At 43.8% G+C, this 18,135-nt stretch overlaps 1 long non-coding RNA gene across 1 annotated transcript in view; it reads left to right on the forward strand.

The window, feature by feature from the left end:
* Positions 1-11,063, forward strand: part of LOC130604654 (uncharacterized) — a 37,523-nt gene extending 26,460 nt beyond the window's left edge. The window contains exon 3 of the long non-coding RNA XR_008973502.1: positions 10,623-11,063. This is a non-coding gene — a long non-coding RNA (uncharacterized LOC130604654). The remainder of the gene's footprint in view (positions 1-10,622) is intronic.
* The last annotated feature ends 7,072 nt before the right edge of the window (positions 11,064-18,135 follow it).

An 18,135-nucleotide genomic window follows, 5' to 3' on the forward strand; every position in this document is an offset into this window, starting at 1 on the left:
CTCCCACCACCAGGACAGCACCAGGTGGATGCATGGACCAAGCATCCCAGCACTGCTGTGTCAGTGCCTGTTCCAGGCAGCTGGAACCAACATCTTCCCACCACTTCATAAGACAAACATTAACCATACAGGTCAAACCTTCACAGCTGAAAATACCTCTTTCACCACACCACTCCCTCAGGAAAAAAAAGGAGTATATCACAGTCAGTGGTCTGTAAATGCATAAACTCTGTAATCTTTTGCCTATAAAGGTACTCTCTTGCTCATTATTCTCCTCTCACAGGGAGATGAGAGGAGTACGGCAAACTCATTTCCAATTTACTTCTCATTCAAAAGGCAGAAAACCACATGTAGGTCACCATCCATGTGCTTGCCAGAAAATGGCTCAGGACATTGCATTTCAAATCAAATCGAGATTCTGTGTTTCCATGAGGGAGAATGCAGCTAGAGATGAAAAACAAAGAAACCAAAAACCCAACCAGAAACATCATTATCAGCAGATGGAAAGACTGGGTTAATAATTTATTGGATTTTCCTTTGTGTGTCTGGATGTTTTTGGACACAGCTGGAAAAACACTTCCCCCCCCCCCCCCCCGCCGGTTTTACCCAGAAAAACAGAGTTGCCATCACAACCCATTATTTCTGAAGTGAGGGTGGAAAAGTAGCTGCAACAGCACCAGAGGAACAGCAGATTTGGAGATAAGGTGCAGACTAGAAAAAAACTGGGCACATGTAAAGAGGGTGATCTTTCTCTATTATTTCTTATGGAGAGACAGATAGGAATACTAAAGCATTATAGTAATGCCCAGAGTGACAGGCACAGCAGGGAGTGGGTTACTGCACACACGGGCTAGTTGGCTGGCATTGCTATGAGGAGGGATATGCTGCAAGCCATGCCAGTATCATCGTTCTTCACATGGCGCTTTCCTCATGGCTTGCCAGGATGGGTTAGCCTCACGCCCAAAGTTCCTGGAATCTTCCCTTTTAGGGGTTAACAGACTCTTACATTGCTCCTTCCCTCACTGACAATCCTCTAGAGTCTTGCCATGCCCAGGACTCCAGGAAACATAATTTTTCCATATGCTTAATCTCTTGCCTCCAGAGATTTCACATCATTTCACTCCCTACCCCATCTGACAAGTTCCCTGTGAGGAAAGGAAATAACCAACATTCCCTGCATGGGAGCCCTGTAACTGCCCAAAATTAGATCATTTAATGGGATATTTCAGAGGCTTGTTATTCCACCCATCAGACTTCAGGGATCTGTGATTTGACATTTCCCTCCAAAAAAAACCAGAGACTTCGAGTGCCTCCCCAAACCTGCTGAATTTCCCTGCTTTGGCAGGTTCATGGTTACCTCCTGCGTCTCTGCTGTCACATCCTCTCTTAATCTTAACCTTTGTCCTTATCCATCTCTAGCAAATCTCTCTTTAGCAAAGTGCTACAGGACCCTGAAATCAGTCCATCAGCAGTGAGTACCATTATCTTGATTAGGCCACCAGTGACAGCCAGGATCACCATACCCTCCGCAGCAAACAGCCACAGCTCCTGGGAGTTTATGCAGAACTGATGAGCCCACAGCACGGACAGGTCATATAATATTTTCTTGCCAACTCTCTGCAAGTGGAATCCTCATGCAGCATTCACAGTGTCACCCATCCTAAAAGCTCTCCAGAGTGAAGCACGCAAGGAGGGGCTGCAGCCAGATTGAAGTTGGTCATGTTCTTCCCAAGCACCTCCAAAAGTGACAGAGAAATTATGAGTTACTGCTGGGCTGCCAAGTCCTACCGAGTTCTGCTCCTGCCGCTTCCCAGCACTAAGGGTGCAACATGGCCATCTCTGTGGGTGGGAGAAAGCCCTGTTTCTGGCATGGAAGCAAGAAACCAGGTCTAGGAATTCAGGATGCTCCAGCAACAGGAACTCTAACAGTGAAGGCAAGAGAAAGCATATGGCAGTTGCCAAGAGGCAGGAGCTCACTATTGTTTCTGTGGCTGGATCTGTGCTAATGAGAGAGGTTTCCAGGGATCAAATCACCAAGCCTCCTTCCCTTCCCCCAGCTTGCCACATAATGGATAGAGGTGAAAATCACAGGTTGATTTATTTACAATATCACCTATATGGCAAGGGGGGATTTGGACTTTGGGAGGATATGAGGGAAGGGGGGGGTCATTGCCTTCTAACACACAGCATTCATTATACCAGCATCATCAGCCCCACAAGTCAATCTGACACACACACACAGCTCCTCAGCTCTGTCCCAGAGATACAGTGCCTAGCAAAAAAGCAGAGCAAGAATGTAAGGAAAGGGAGACCTTCCTCTCTCAGACTGAAGCACACAGCCACATGGTCATCAAGTCAACAGTGCTTTGTTGAATCAGATTGATCAATAAAAGGCCATCTCAAAATAAGTCTGCAAAACCTCTACCTAAGAGTACTATCAGGGGTCTTCCCCTCAGTGCCCCATCTGCCTTAGACTCAGTGATTCCTCTGCTGTTCCTGCCTTGTGCCTGGGTATGCTAACCAGATGGACTCACTAGCAAACTAATTTATTTAGACTAACAAGCTCAAGAAGTGTTTTGCATAAACACTAAGGTGAAGGGAGCACACTGTTTTAAGCATAACAGAAATGCTCCAGGTAGTCTTTTTCCCCTCCTGAATAAATACGTGATTCTACAGAATGGTGTCCTTTCTAGGGAACCCTTAGCCAGTCTCCATAAATCATCCCAGTCTTGACCTCCAGAAGGACATGCCAAATACTGGAACTGTATGGTATGCTGTAATGAAAGGAAGCATATATTTCAAGCCAAGAAACTGTGGCTTTGTGGTTTTGGCTTCCTTAGACACTGGCATCTCCCTGTAAAGTCCCCCTGTACCTTTTTCCCCTTTTCATGTGTGTCTTCCTTCTCCTGCCACAGATGGTTCCAACAGGATTGGGCTACACACAAATAACCTTCTATGGGTATGTCACTAAGAAAAGACAGACTAGGGATAGCGTGGGCCCTCTCCAGAAGGAAACAGGAAACCTGTCTACCCTGGATTTGGAGAAGGCTGAAGTTCTTAATGCCTTCTTTGCTTCAGTCTTCACTGGCAAATGCTCTGACCACACAGCTCAAGTCTTGGAGGGCAGATGCAGGGACTGTAAGAATGAAGACCTTAGGCCCACTGTAGGAGAGGATCTGGTCTGAGATCATCTTAGGAAACTGAATGTGCACAAGTCCATGGGACCTGATGAAATCCATCTGCAGGTCCTGAAGGAGCTGGCGAATGAAGTTGCTAAGCCGCTGTCTATATGACATTTGAAAAATCATGGCAGTCAGGTGAAGTTCCCAACGACTGGAAGAAGGGTAACATAACCCCCATTCTCAAGAAGGGGAAAATGGATGACCCGGGGAATTACAGACCAGTCAGTCTCACCTCTGTGCCTGGGAAAATCTTGGAGCAGATTCTCCTGGAAGGCATGCTAAGGCACATGAAAAACAACAAGGGGCTTGGTGACAGCCAGCATGGCTTCACTAAGGGGAAATCATGAACATGAGCCAACTTCAGTGTGTGCTCGCAGCCCAGAAGGCCAACCATATCCTGGGCTGCATCAAAAGGAGTGTGACCAGTAGGTCCAAGGAGGTGATCCTGCCCCTCTACTCTGCTCTCGTGAGACCCCACTTGGAGTATTGTGTGCAGTTCTGGTGTCCCCAACATAAAAAGGACATGGAACTGTTGGAACAAGTCCAGAGGAGGCCACGAGGATGATCAGGGGACTGGAGCACCTCCTGTACAAAGACAGGCTGAGAAAATTGGGGCTGTTCAGCCTGGAGAAGAGAAGGCTGCGTGGAGACCTCATAGCAGCCTTCCAGTATCTGAAGGGTGCCTACAAGGATGCTGGAGAGGGACTCTTCATCAGGGACTGTAGTGGTAGGACAAGTGGTAATGGGTTCAAACTTAAACAGGGGAAGTTCAGGTTAGATGTAAGGAAGAACTTTTTTACTGTGAGGGTGATGAGGCACTGGAATGGGTTGCCCAGAGTAGTGGTAAATGCTCCATCCCTGGCAGTGTTTAAGTCCAGGTTGGACAGAGCCTTGGGTGACATGGTTTAGTGTGAGGTGTCTCTGCCCATGGTAAGAGGGTTAGAACTAGATGATCTAAAGGTCCTTTCCAACCCAAACCATTCTGTGATTCTATACTAAGCCAGTAAGAGGTGAACAGAGGAGGATTGGTGCAGCTACAGCTGTGTGCAACAAACAGCCTTCACAGTCAGGCAAATGTAAAGTATGTCACCCCACTGTCCTCCCCAAAATGAGATCATTACAGCTGGCAACTCTGGCACATTCATAGAGCAGTCACTGTCTGAAATGCTGCAGACAAAAAGGGAATCAACACTATTAAAAGTACTAACCAGATCTGCTTCCACTGCTTGAACAAAGCTGCTGCAACAGGTGCTGACAACAAACAGCTGGAACTGTCTGAGTACATCCATAGCCCTCCCGGCTCTCCCCAGGGTGTGAGCACACATCAGTCACAAATGATGGGTAGAAGGTTAAATGCCAACAGTTAAATACATTTCACTGGGACAGAGCAAGCAGAGCCATTGTGACCAGATCGATGCCAACTTTGGTTGGAATTGGAAGGTCTCTGCAAGCAGGTCTTGCAAGTGTTCTAAGCACAGGAGGACACAATTCAGTCCTACAGCATAGAACAAGAGCCAAAGCTGAGAAAGAACCAAGCCAGAGGTATTATGTGTCTAACTGGAATGTGACACCAGAAACAGCCACTCTCTTGCTGCAGCACCATGGTAATAGCCATGGTTTGCAGTGTGGAGGGCTGTATTACCCTACAGACATGGGGGGTATGCTGTTTTCTCCCTCTGTAGCTGATTTCCTGGGCAGCCTGCCACACAAGGCAGGTGTGCAGCCTCCTGAGCTAGTATCTGCCTTGAAGGATCATCTGGAGAGATGGAAAGCCCTATGCGAGCAAGAGCCCTGAGGTGCCTGGGAGGACAGAGCAAGAAGGGAGGCATAGCTCTGCACCAAATAGCAGAGAGTTTGTACCTGGCATTACCCAGTGAAGGTGTGGAGTAGAAAATGGGCTACCAATAGAACACTGCCATCCACTCTTACCATGTAAAACTCCTGCAATTCCCTGCTCCTCTCCAAAGCAGGACCCCAGGCCTTTTTCAAACTCATCCTCTCTCTCTCTTCTCTCCCCAGTGTCAGCCTCAGCAGGCATCCTCGAAATTCCCACACCTTGCTGTGTGCCAACCCACTTCCTCACAACCAGCCTCACCTCTTGCTTTTCACAATTCTGGCCTCCTGCAGCACTCAAACCCAGACCCCAGCACAGGATCTCTCAGTTCTCCTGACATATACTGCAGCTGCTCCCTGGGAAAGAGTCCCAGCCCCATGGCCACACATCCCAGTGTTGTGCTTCCTACCTCCCCAGAAATCATTTATCGCCTTATTAATACTCCTTCCCCAGCTAATTGTTCATTCCCATCCTGCCTTTGGCCTGGAACAACCCTCAATCAGTGAGATGAGTACACAGACTAAACATTCAGCATCACTTGTAGCAGCGGGAAAGCTTAGGAAGTTCCCACCCACCCCACTCTCATTCCTGCCCACCATCTGGAAGTTGTGCCAAATGCCACATCTAGCCAGGCCCACCCTGTGCAGACAGAATGCTCTAGGCAAGAAGCATCATTTTCCATTTCAGCTTTTTTTTTTTTACAGTTTTTCCCCCAAAGAAATTGCTGCTATCACTTTTGCCCCCACCAGCCTTTACCTCAGCCTTATTTTTCCATCAGCAACTGGATAAAACAGCTCCTGCTTGCTCCTGTGCTATAGCCCTTGGCATTAGTTTTCACCATTTCCATACATCTTCCTGCATGCTTTAGGTAACTGTACTAAAAACCAGGCTAGCAGGCTATATAGCATCCATCTCTTTTCTCCCCCTTACTTCTAGGAAATCCTCAAGAGGAATGCAGAAGCCATGAAACTGACAATACAATACTCTAGCATGGAGATCCCATCTCCTGCAAAGCTGGTTTTATCTAAACAGCCAAGGGCATTGGTGGGAATTGCCTGTCATTTCTCACACCCTATCACTCACCATCTCCCATGTGGATCCAGCATCTACAGGTGAACTGTGTGCTGCTGTGTGTACTGATGTGCTGCTTCTGAGTCCCACAAATCCAAAAATCCTTCTTTATTCTGTTTCCAAAAGCTTGATGTTTTTTCCGTCAGTATCATACTGACTTTTTACAACTCCATCAAACCAGCTTTACAGCTCTGGAGCTATCTCAAGGTCAAATCCAAGTCCATATTCAGCCCAAAGGGGAAAAGCCACTCAGTCTCACAAGTAAATGTTACGATCCTCCACAGTTCTTTTCTATTTACGTTTTTAAATGAGGATGGTAGGCTTTTGATAGCTGGTCCTGAAGCAACATGCTGCTTTCTGCCTTTCCTTGATGTCAGGAAGACTTGTCTCCAGGCTTGAAGAGCTTGCTGGATTCCTATTTCCTGAGAAAGGCAGAAGATGATGAGGAATGTACGGTGATGAAGTGATAACTATCTGAGACAGTTGTGGGAGATACAAGTTTTGTTCAAAGCCTGCTGGAGGGGGTGGAAAGCTATCACTGACTGCTTTAGCCTTTGGAGTTCCCTTGGTTCTAAAAGTGTTAGGTTCTTCCCAAACTTTGGATTTCCAATGGCTGTCTTAGATGTAAATTTTTAGTCTGATTTTGATTCTGCTAAGCACACTCAACTTTTATTGTTTTAAGCAGTAGTGGCAGTTGACTGTGCTCAGGATAAGGCTGTTGTGCAAGTAATTTCAAATGCAGGACGAACAATTCTTAATTATAGCTTTCCATGCTGACAGACTTCTCTGAAGGCCAGGACGCACACTCATGAGTTAATCCTCCTACACCTCCTGTCAAAAAGGCAAACCCTAGCAATCTGACTTCTCAGGCAAAACAACCAAGGTAGAGAAGCTAAATGACATGATCAGGGCACAGATGCAAGTGAGTGTTACAGTCAATATGAGAAAACTGCTCTTTGCTTGGCAATAAACCAGATGTCTTTCAGTTTGGCACCTCTCAGTCCCTATTAAACACATGGTTCAGTCCCACTGAAGACAGTCACTTACATGAAATAAGGCAGGCACACACTGCTTTATAAAACTGGACCCCAAATATGCCAGTTTCGCATTCACATTTTTAGATGCTGGTCAAGCACAGTGCAGAAGCATGAGCTCCAGTGCATTTACCACATCCACAATCCCCAGCTGCCTCAGGAACAAGATTTGCTGAACTGAGTCCTCAAGGAGGGACTGCATTTCTCCACATTGCCTGAGCTTGAGCTGTTGGAACTGGGTGGAAAAGAATGATATTCTGAGCACTCAGGTTTGTCCCTCCTTCCTCTTGTTTGAATGGGGAGCACCTTTCAGTCAGTGACCCCAGGTTAATAAACCTGACTCATATCTTGGATTTGAGGGGATTGTCTGAATTGGATGAGAGAGTTTTGTCTGTTTTTGCAAGTCGGTGTTTGTCAATGTGTTAGTAGCTCACCTGATACCAACAGATGACTGGTTTTTGTAGGTAAAATACTAAGGTTCAGCTTTTCCAAAGAAAATCAGTTCTTCACACAGCAGTTCCTTAAACACACCCATGGGAAGCAGACAGATTTGCACCCTAGGTTAGTACAGCCAAGAGAACAATGGAAAACCTTTCTACTTGCAATAATGGGTATGTGATTATAGCTAAAATGACTTGCTTAAATAATGGACTTGCTTAAATAATAGCTTTGATCTCAAATGAAAACAAATACTGCTGGTTTATGATGACACAAAACTACTGTATCATCTGGTGGTATGACAGGAATCCTTTGTGCATTTCCTGCATCCTCCCTGCATTTCTTGCAGGGAATGCATTTTTGGAATGCAATGTGAACATTGCAAAGGCAATCGCTGCATCTCAAGCCATACAGCTGCACTTGATACACCCTGAGGATTTGCAGGTACCTTGACCAAGACCTTGTCTTCTGGATATAAAACATTCAAACACATGGAAAGAAGCATTGTGCTATGTGCACTGAGGTAACCTTGCAAAAAGAGATTGCCAAAGGTCCTCTCTTTTTTGATCTTTAGAAAGCCATGTTTGAATTCAATAAAGCCATGACATCTATAGGATCCAAGGAATACCTTACAAGAATTGGCAGTGGTTGGGCATAGATTCCAGCAATTTACTTTGGCCAGTGTGTGTGTGGCTGGAGGTGCAGTAGAGGAAGGTAGTAGAAGTGAACAGATTAACTTAATTGATCTTAATGGCCACCACGAGCATGGGTTCTCCTATACTTCAAAGCCTGTAGAAGGTCTGGGTGATGCTAGTGTGTGTGCCACAAAACCTGTTGCCTATGACTAATGAATCTCAAGCTACCAAGATCTTTTCTAAAGATGTCGAGACAAAACACCAGTCAGAAATGCCCCATGTGGACTGGAGTCATACTTACGGTGGCACTATGTAATTCAAATGATATTGCAGTGACAGACTGGAAAACTATGGGGAAAACTCATATCCTTGGACTGCAGAATGAAAGCCATTCTTAAGAGAAACACGGTGGAATGCTTACAAAGACCAGAGCGTATTGCAGTAAATAAGGTACAGTACAGACCACCCAAAACTATTAATATAACTACTGTTTACCCTGTGGGAGAGATCAAACGTATAAAATGGTTTCTAAGCATTGCTCCTTACACAAAAAATGCCCAGTTCAATCCCAGTGATGTTTTCTTAAAAGCCAGTGTTTTGCTCCAAATCACAGGACAAGGAGGCTAATAAAGGTGTTCTGGAAGGCAATACTTTGTACTGAGATTCTGATATTCCTCCTTGCCCTATCTTTCAACCCACCACCTTAGCTTCTCCCTCTAGTCCCAAAAGAAGGCACCACCACAGACAGGGACCAACCCCAATCCTTTTGAACTCAGTCCCATCCTTCAGCCACAAAGGTATCCTCATCTCCTGTGCCCACTTTCTGCTGAAGCAGTACTGGGAACAGTGCTGAACTGCATCAATGAGGATTCAATCAGACCCGCTGGGGCAGGGATTTTATACCCTATGTGTCCCCTCAAGGACTTGGCTAGATACGACCCCTGGGCTTTTGAGGTGCAGGCTTTGTCTTGGGAGCCTGACTTGACAAACTTACAGGCAGAAACAATTTGATTAAACAGTGCTTGTTTTAGCCTTGTTTTCTAAGAAAACAAGAGCTTACAGGGTTACGCTACCTGTTATCTGTTTGTTCATCTGTCTGCTTCCCGTAGTATTGTTTGAACCTGTTAGCTAATTTAAAAAGAAGTAGGACAGAGGTCTCAGGAAAAATTAGGTTAATGGAAATCAGCAATTTATTATTGCTAGTTCCAAGGGAGAGACATGGAGAAGGACACCCATTTGGGCAGCTGTCAGCATTGGCAAGTGGTCCACTCATCTAGGCACTTTTTTTGCCTGCCAGAGGTATCCACCAGGACACAAATGGGAGATGGGAAATGCTGATAGGAGTGCATGAGGTAGGGTAAAAGAGTGAATCTGTAGGAATGGAGACTTCACATTGTGTTTTCTTGTCACCATGGGTAGAAGTTCCTTGTGATTCATATGCCCTGCTAGCAGGCAAACAAGTCCGTGGTTTTCTTGGTGATTCGACACCAACAACACAGCCAGTACCTATGAGATTCTGCCAGCAATACTAGAGGACTCTATTTTCTTTGCTGGCAGAAGGAAGAGCTCCTGGTTACCAACGGTCAAGTCTTTGGTAAGCACTGAGACTCAACATCACAGAGAGCGTAATGAGGAAAACAGCCAGACCAGGTTATGCCATGGCATTCATCCTTTCACAAGTCTCTGCCAATCTCAGCAACAATTTCTTCATGGCATATAGGAGGCACAGCTGCATTGCAGTATTTAATCCTGAGGCATCCTTGGTTGTTTCAGGAAGTCATTCAAAACATAGAAGGCTCACATAGGTTTTCAGCGGCAAAGGACTGGCTCTTGGCAGTAGCTGCTTGTTATCAAAATACTGTAAAAATCTCAGGGTATAAATAGGGCTTACTTTCTCTCAGAAATTGACGTTATCTTAGACAAGGTGTCTGGAGAAAAGACAAAAATGCCCCAACCTTTTTTAATCAGAAAGGAAAAGGCTACAAGCCATCTAGCATTTCTGAACTTGATGGCAATTAGGAGGGATGGTAATGCATGAGTACAACATTACTCAGCATTTGATCAAAGCGTTGACATTTTACAAAATGCTATTTTTACTGGTTTTGCCACCAGCATGTTAAATCATCCCTCAGAACAGAGGGCAGAGCTCTGCCAAATCCCTGCTGGCTGAGACCGAGGGGTTTCTTTAGATTGTGTTCCTATTGCTCTTTCACACTGCATGGACCCTGCATGTCTCATGTTACTCTGTGGTCCATATTTCACAGGTTATAAATGCTAATGTAGCCCATAACAGCTGTGTGAATGCATCACCATATCTATTACTTCCAGGCCTGGGTATCCTACTTTCTCCCAGGCAAACTTTTGAAATGTTTCACTGTCTTAACAAGTGGAAAACATCTAATCTAAATTTCCCTTCCTGTAATTTCAGCCTGCTGCTTCTATCTTATCCACAATGGACAGAAAGAAGAGATTACACCTTTCTCTCCTGAAGCACTCTTGTAATTACATGAAAAGGGATCGTATGACCCCTGAGTCACCTCTCCTCTAAGTTAAACCAACCCTGGCTTTTGTTCAGCATTCCTTGTAAGTCCTGCTGCCTGTGTCACTTGTTTGTACTGAGATAGGCCTGCCTGCCGGATAAAGCAAAAATGCAGCAGCCTGCCTTCTCATCAGAGCTGAGCTGTGATTACTGCAGCTACCTGTCTCCAAGCATGAAGAAAATGTTCCTGGCTTATAGGCCACCACTTTTTGGGCCACAGACCTAGAAATACCTAGCTCTCCTGCTGCCAGTCTGTCCAGACCTAGGCAAACTGAACCCCAATTTATAGCTCCTTCATTTGACAGGCAGGTCTAGAAATAACAATTTGCTTAACTTAGACACAGCACAAACAAGGTAATGTGAAATTGCAGATTGTACAAATGTGGTAAAATCTGGTGGGGATGCTCACTGTTATGACAGACTTTCATGTGGATAGGTGTTCCCTCTTGAAAGTTATTTTAAAAAAATTTGGTCTGAAATTCTACAGGTGTCTTTAAAAACTCAGTGAATGACGACATCAAACTGCTGTGATACCAGTAGCTTCCAAATAAATGTGGGGACTTCAGAACACCAGGAATCTCATGGGTAAGCACTGCTATTTGAAAGCCCTTCGACTGAACGATTAAACCAATTTGCCTAACGTTGCTGTGACTCACAGGTTTCCTAGTATCAAGCTGTTTGAGCCTGCTGGGAGGATTCTCACTATAGTGTATTCCTTCTCCCTAGAGGATGATTACAAGTATCAGAATGATTTCTGGTGCAGGCTGGTGTTTTAATATTTTGTATCAGTGTGGGAGAGATCCACGTGGAATCACTCAAATGCTTACTGTTACAACTTTTCCTCCAGGCTGGAATTTCATACACAATCAACCTTCCTTCAGCTGTACTGGCCAAGAGACTCTGTACCAAAGCTTCGCATGGAGTTTTACAGGCTTCCTAACTTAAAAAGAGAAGGATTTGGTTTGCTGTGGGTTTAATGCATTAAATTATAAGAGAGAACTCTCTGCAATTATAATGAGAGAGCACTGATTCAAAGCATTTTCTGGGTCTTCTACACACCCATCTGGACATATTTAACTTGAAGAAATCCAGAAATAGTGAGGGCATTTTAAAAGGCACAAACATTGCTTGTTTTTACTCTTTATTGAAAGAATGAGTCCCACATAGGTAAAGGTAAGCTAGCAAAAAGCAGCCTGTATGGGTTTGTTGTTTTTTTTTTTTTTTTTTGTAAAAGGGAGTGGGCACTGTTGTAAATCACAGTCTCAAGCCCACTTGCAAACATTCTTCACATTGCACGTCTACTTAATTCATATCTTTCTACCTGGAGTTTATTCAGGCACTGCAGCCACTCGTGTGGTAGCAGGAGTGCTGAAGTGTATCTCACAGTTCTTGTTCCCTAGTACCACTCTAGGGATTTGCTCTGAGGAGCATAGTGGCAGAACTTGTCTGTTCTGCTCCCAGCCTCCACCTTCTTAGCCCTTGCTTTATTTAACTGAGCTATACCCTGCTCAGCCCGTTCAACCTGTGTTAACCATAGCTCACCCATAGGTAGATGAAGTAGTCCAGCCTTCAGCTGTGCTCACTGCACCAGGATTCAGCTTGGAAGGACAGAGAGGGTGGTGACACCATGCTGGACAGATGCAGAGGTAGCTGACAAGTACTACTGGAAATATCCCTTGTGTGACTAGCCCAGACCTGCAGCTCTTCTGAACTGTGGCAAGAGAAACTGTAACAGAGGAGCTTCTCTTGCAATGCCAAGAAAAGCAAGTTTTCTAGGGATTGAGGGAAGAGCAACTAAGGCAGAAACAGAGGCCTATTATTGGTTCTCATTTCAATGCAATTCCAGGCAAAGGAAGCCATGAAAGAGGGTATTTACAGAGACTGGAAGAAGGAACAACTTTTCAAGGCAAGTGGGACAAGACTGTTTTTCTACAGGAAAGAGATGTTTAAGTGGGACAAGACTGTTTTTCTACAGGAAAGAGATGTTTATCTAAGCAATGCGTCAATAATTAGGAGATTGTTTAGAAATCTCAGTCATTATTTTGGGCTTTTCATTGATGAAAAATCCTCCAGGACTTAATACCAAACTCAAGAACTGAATTAGGGCAGAGGAGCTTGCTCACAACATGAGACATGCTGCCTCTAACCCGAGGGAGGCCAAGCACAGTCATCACGGAGTTCCTTTCATTGACACAGCCATTGAGACTTTTGCTGTAGGCTGTGTGGGTCAATGTTGTAAGCAGTATTACTGGTACTACAGTGGGTCACAGATAAAGAGATAAAGAAGAAAATACCTAGAAATTACATGTTTACCACATGCCAGCATTGATGGTTCTCCACCCTGGGTAATGAAGCTCACGGTAAATCAGCAGTGCTCATTGGGATCCATCAGCATCCACACTGGGATCAGGCTTAACCAGGCTGCATGGGGAAAAGAGGTAAGCCAGTCAGCTGGGGCATCCCACTGGCACAAGCACAGCAGGAAGACAACATGAGGGGATGGGATGCTCTTTTCTGAGAGCGGCCTGATTGTATTAATCTTTGATCCAAGGTGGGTGAGGCTAAGAGAAATCAACCAAGAAAGGAAAGTGATCCCTATTAGCCTGCCCCCCCCCCCTCCCCCCATGCCTGCCCAGGACCATGTATTTTCTCCACCTCTGGTCTGGGCCTGGAATGGGGCTGCAAGGTAAGAAGGTGCTCTTCCCACATAGCAGTCTTGTGTTGGACTACATCTTCCTTCATACAAACCTGATGCAACACGTACTTTTGTTTATCTCCTTTATCACATAAGGCTCAGACAGATTAGGATGTACAGTATTGTTACATCCTCATCTGAAATCATTCTGGATTTCTCAAAGTTAAGTATGTCCAGGTCTGTGTGTAGAAGACCCAGAAAATACCAACCCAAGGAATAATGGGTTGACTCTGAAATATTGACCTCTGCCATCTGGCTTTACCTGCTTTCAGACTAGAGAAGCTAGAGCCAGCCTTAAAGCAACATTCAGCTCTCATCTTACACTCACTTCTCTGCAAGCAAATCTGGGTTCAGAACACAAGTGCAACGTTGCCTAAATCCTAGAGAAAATCTCACTCTGCACCTCCAGAAGACAGCTTATTGTATACAGAAAAGAGAAGCAAGTAAGAGAAGGCCATAGCACAATTCAATTTAGGAAAGAAGATCTGGGTGTTTTATCAGCATCCTTTCAGGTCTTAATTTTATTGGGGAAAATGCTAATTGTGCTAATTAGTACCTGTGAAGTGCAAAGTCAACCCAGCTAGGTCTTCCTTTTGTAAACCTTCATTTGCATACTGACATTGTCTCCTTTCCATGCTCTTTGTAGCACAGACCTCCCAGTTCTCAGATGCATCATGCTTGAAATACCCACAGTGGCAGAAGCTACCTTATGTCACCCCATCTGTGAAAAAACACAAGCAGAACATTCGGATTTTTTGCCTAATTATCTAAAAAGGGATTGACTAAAAGGAATATTTCACCCTCCAATTTTAAAAATATCATTCACAAAGCCCAAGTAGCTATTCTGTAAGGAACAACTGCAATTGCAATGGCCATTAATACAGTATTTAAATACTTTAAGTATAGTATTTATGGCCTGATGATAGAAAAGATTTTTTTTTTCTTTTTTAATTAGAGGTTTTACAATAAAACCATTTTACTATACAAAAATTCTTGGAGGATTTTATTTTTAACACATTTGTTCTGCCTGAATTATTAAACCATTACAGATTTTCAAGGGGAAAAAAAAAAAGTCTATTCACTAAGATTCTGAGAAACAGGTCTTCTAAAAAAAGGATAGGAAACATATGTTGACTATTTTCTTTTGAACAGAATTCAAATGGACATTGTGTCCTGCTACTTGTCCTTGCTATAGCTGTTTCCAAGAGGAGTGGAGAATGTTTCAATACAGTACAATTTATCTCCTCCTAGTGCTGATATAAGCAATGACACAAGGCTTTTAAAAATCAAGCAGTATGAAGCAGCTCTCTAATTCCCTTTCAGATAGCCATAAGTGCCTGCTCTGCCCTTTATCATCTTGCTGTGCAGCTCTGAAAGGCTGCAATCCCTCAGCCAGTCCAGGACAGCTGATGGACCCCACCTTGGCCTGGTCAGGGGCTGTGCCAAACGTCAGCGTGTATTTGGCTGTGGAGCTGATAAATCCAGAGCAGACAGCACAGAGAGATAAAGCACTATGATGCTCTCACACTGCCTTCTCCAGCAAAACAAAAACAGGAAGCCAGCTTTCTCAGTCCTCATTGCCTGGTAGGGCACCCCAGCATGGCTCTTGTTCAAGCAGCATATCCTAAAGCCCTGGGTACAAATAACTCTAGTGTGTCTCTTACCACTGGCAAACATCGAGCTGACACTGGGTTTTGTAAGCATTCTCATCAGTGCCACACAATAAATATTTATGTACAATGCAGATTGTTTTCATGAGATGAGGAATGCAAGCTGTTTAGGAAAAACAGGGAAGAAAATACTGACTTTGATAAGATGTTATTCAGATTTTCATATGGCACACGTGAGAATGGAAACCAGAGGATATTTCCATGTTCTTGTGTACTGGGAACATACCAATAAGATGCATTATATTCAGGAATGTTGCCTTGTGTGCAAACCAGAAAACTACTTGTTGTTTGCTCACTCAGCAGCAAAACTAGCAAGAGGAAGGGCAGCACTCAGCACAAGAGATCTGTGAAAATAACAGTGGAAGCCCCATGTGTTACACCTACACTAGATAAGCTGTTTGCACACCTTTCTCAAGCCTAACCAACAGTGCTGCACTACACAATGGAAACCCTACTGCCACTCAGTGTCAGTGGTGAGTTACACCTTGCTGTACTTTTGAAAACAGACTTTCTAAGGAAGAAATATAAGATGAAGAATTTATGGAGAACTAGAAGGAAATTTCCTTGTTTACCCCTCATGCAATAGGAAACTGAAAGCTGTGATTCACAAATGGAACACACCCCCTTAGCAAAGAAGCATGTGCTTTGTTTTCCTAAAGCTCTAAGTAACTTTCTCTGTGTTTAAGCAAACATCACATATGATGTTTAAGCTACTCTTGCAAGCATGAGGTCTTCTGGTACAGATGGTTGCTTTCCTTTCATTATCACCATCTCTAATACAAAGGAAATAAAAAATCCTACCCAGTGCTTGCCCATGTTCATAAGTCATACACAGATCAGAATAAAAGGGTTTCCTCTTCCATGTGAAAATGCAAATGCATGAAAATGCAGGGAGTACCACACATAAATTCACTAACACACACAAATCACCTTCTTGCATTTTGCCTCCATGAAGCTTTGGATCAATAATAAAAGTTTTTGATAAACCATTTCAATTGAAGCAGCTCTGGCAGTCACAGCTACATAAACTGAGAATTTAATTTCATTCACCAATTCAGTACCAAAATTAAAACTTCCCATCAAAAAGCATTTGTGACAGATACTATCTAATATTATTTCTTCTATAAGACGAATACTGCCATTCCCTGATGTCCAATACCATCTGCGAGTTGTGAAATTTATGTCTATGAAGCACAGCTTCTGCTCACCATCCTGTGCCACTGCTAACGGCAGGTTGGAGGTATCATCCTCTCTGCTCCTGGCTTTCTCACATCCATGTAGAAAGAAGGATATACTCCTGGGCTTCCAGAAGAACCTGAATGAGAAAATACCAGCAGGTATTGTGAATACAAGTTCCAGGCAAAAATCCGGAGCTGAAAGAACAGCCTTCTCCACAAATCTTATCCTGGCCCTTTCCAACTCAGTTTTCTCAAATATATTTGCTGCATGAAAACAGTTGCTGAAATGTTTCAGGGAATCATTTCATGCCTTTACTGAGTTCCAGTGCAACCTGATGTACATTTTAGTTCTGCCCTGTATAGAAGTGTTTTGCTCAAATATGAAAAACCCATTCACCTTTCTCTTACCTCACCACACAAAAGAAATAGAAAATCAAAGCTTTTTCCTGGCTTCTTCTCAGCTTCTTCTCTAACAAGAACAAACCCTGCTTTTTATGAGTATTCGACTCAAATCCTGTTTTGTGTGACCATTCCTGATGAGAAAGCAGACACAAGAAAAGTTCAAAGAATAAAAATAAAAGCTTTCAAAGACGCGAAGGAGTATTTCAGCACAATATGGCTGTGAACAACATTACTTCATACAAATAATGAGATAAATAGAGGACAAACTTAAATATTCTGGACTTTGTCATCTCATTCTCTTCCTTCAGCTCAAATACAGTTTGTTCATAAGTGAAAACAACCCCATGTTAAACCAATCTTAAACCAGCAGAAACTGCTGTAGTAATCACACTTCATGTGTGCTTCTGCTTTAGAAACAATGAGAGTTATTTGTCATACTGCAAAAACACTTTAGCATGTATTATGCTCAGTTCTTATGAAATAAAAAATCTTACCAAGAATACCACTTGCTAATAATATATGCTGTGCAGTTGCTTCATTCTTGCCATGCCAACTCTTTTAATATGCTTGTTAGAACTACTCCTTCTATCTCATTTAAATTTAGACAATCTTTCTTCCTGGGCTTGTCTTTAACAAACAAAAAAATTGCCCATAATTGAGAGAAAAAGCATGAAAGCTCCACAAGCACGAACCTGTCACTTCTCTCCTCCCCTTAATTCCATGCAGAGGCCATCAAAATCAATTACTGAGCATGCAGAAGGAATATGGTGCCCCTGTTAAGAGGAATCATGAAAGATATTGCCATATTAATTTAGATAGTCTTCCATAACACATCCTTCGCTAGGAGCTGCTTTGTCTCCCACGAGTAAAACACTGGATGCACCAACACCAACAGAAATTTTACCTTTACATTTGTTCTTGTCAATACTTAATTCCACAAAGTTACACAGTTTCAGCCATCACAAAATCCCACCCCTGGGTAACGATGTGGGAGTAAGAACTACACAGTTGGGCATACAGCTGCAATGGGGTGACAGTGATCCCTGGTGCAAAACCTGGGTTTACCAAAACAAGCTATAGAAAAAAGCCACAGGGCTTTCTTTTGGAGGAGGACTGCACATGGAGGATTTGCATCCATACAATTTGAAGTCTGATCCCACTAGTACTGGAGGGTGGGTAATTTACTGAGTTATTTGCCCCAGGGCAAGCTGTGGGGGACACAGTTCCAGGACTCCTCAATCAATCAGTGTACTTTTTTAATTATAATTCTATATCAGCAGTAGTGTGGCCAGCAGGGCCAAGGCAGTGATCATCCCCCTGCACTTGGCACTGGTGAGGCTGTACCTCGAATCCTGTGTTCAGTTCTGGGCCCCTCACTACAAGAGAGACATTGAGGGGCTGGAGTGGGTCCAGAGAAGGGCAACAAAGCTGGTGAAGGGTCTGGAGCACAAGAGGAA

This window comes from Pezoporus wallicus, unplaced genomic scaffold, assembly GCF_028554395.1.
Source record: "Pezoporus wallicus isolate ANWC-B61680 ecotype Strahan unplaced genomic scaffold, APGP_CSIRO_Pwel_v1 contig_7344, whole genome shotgun sequence".
Lineage (NCBI taxonomy): Eukaryota > Metazoa > Chordata > Aves > Psittaciformes > Psittacidae > Pezoporus > Pezoporus wallicus.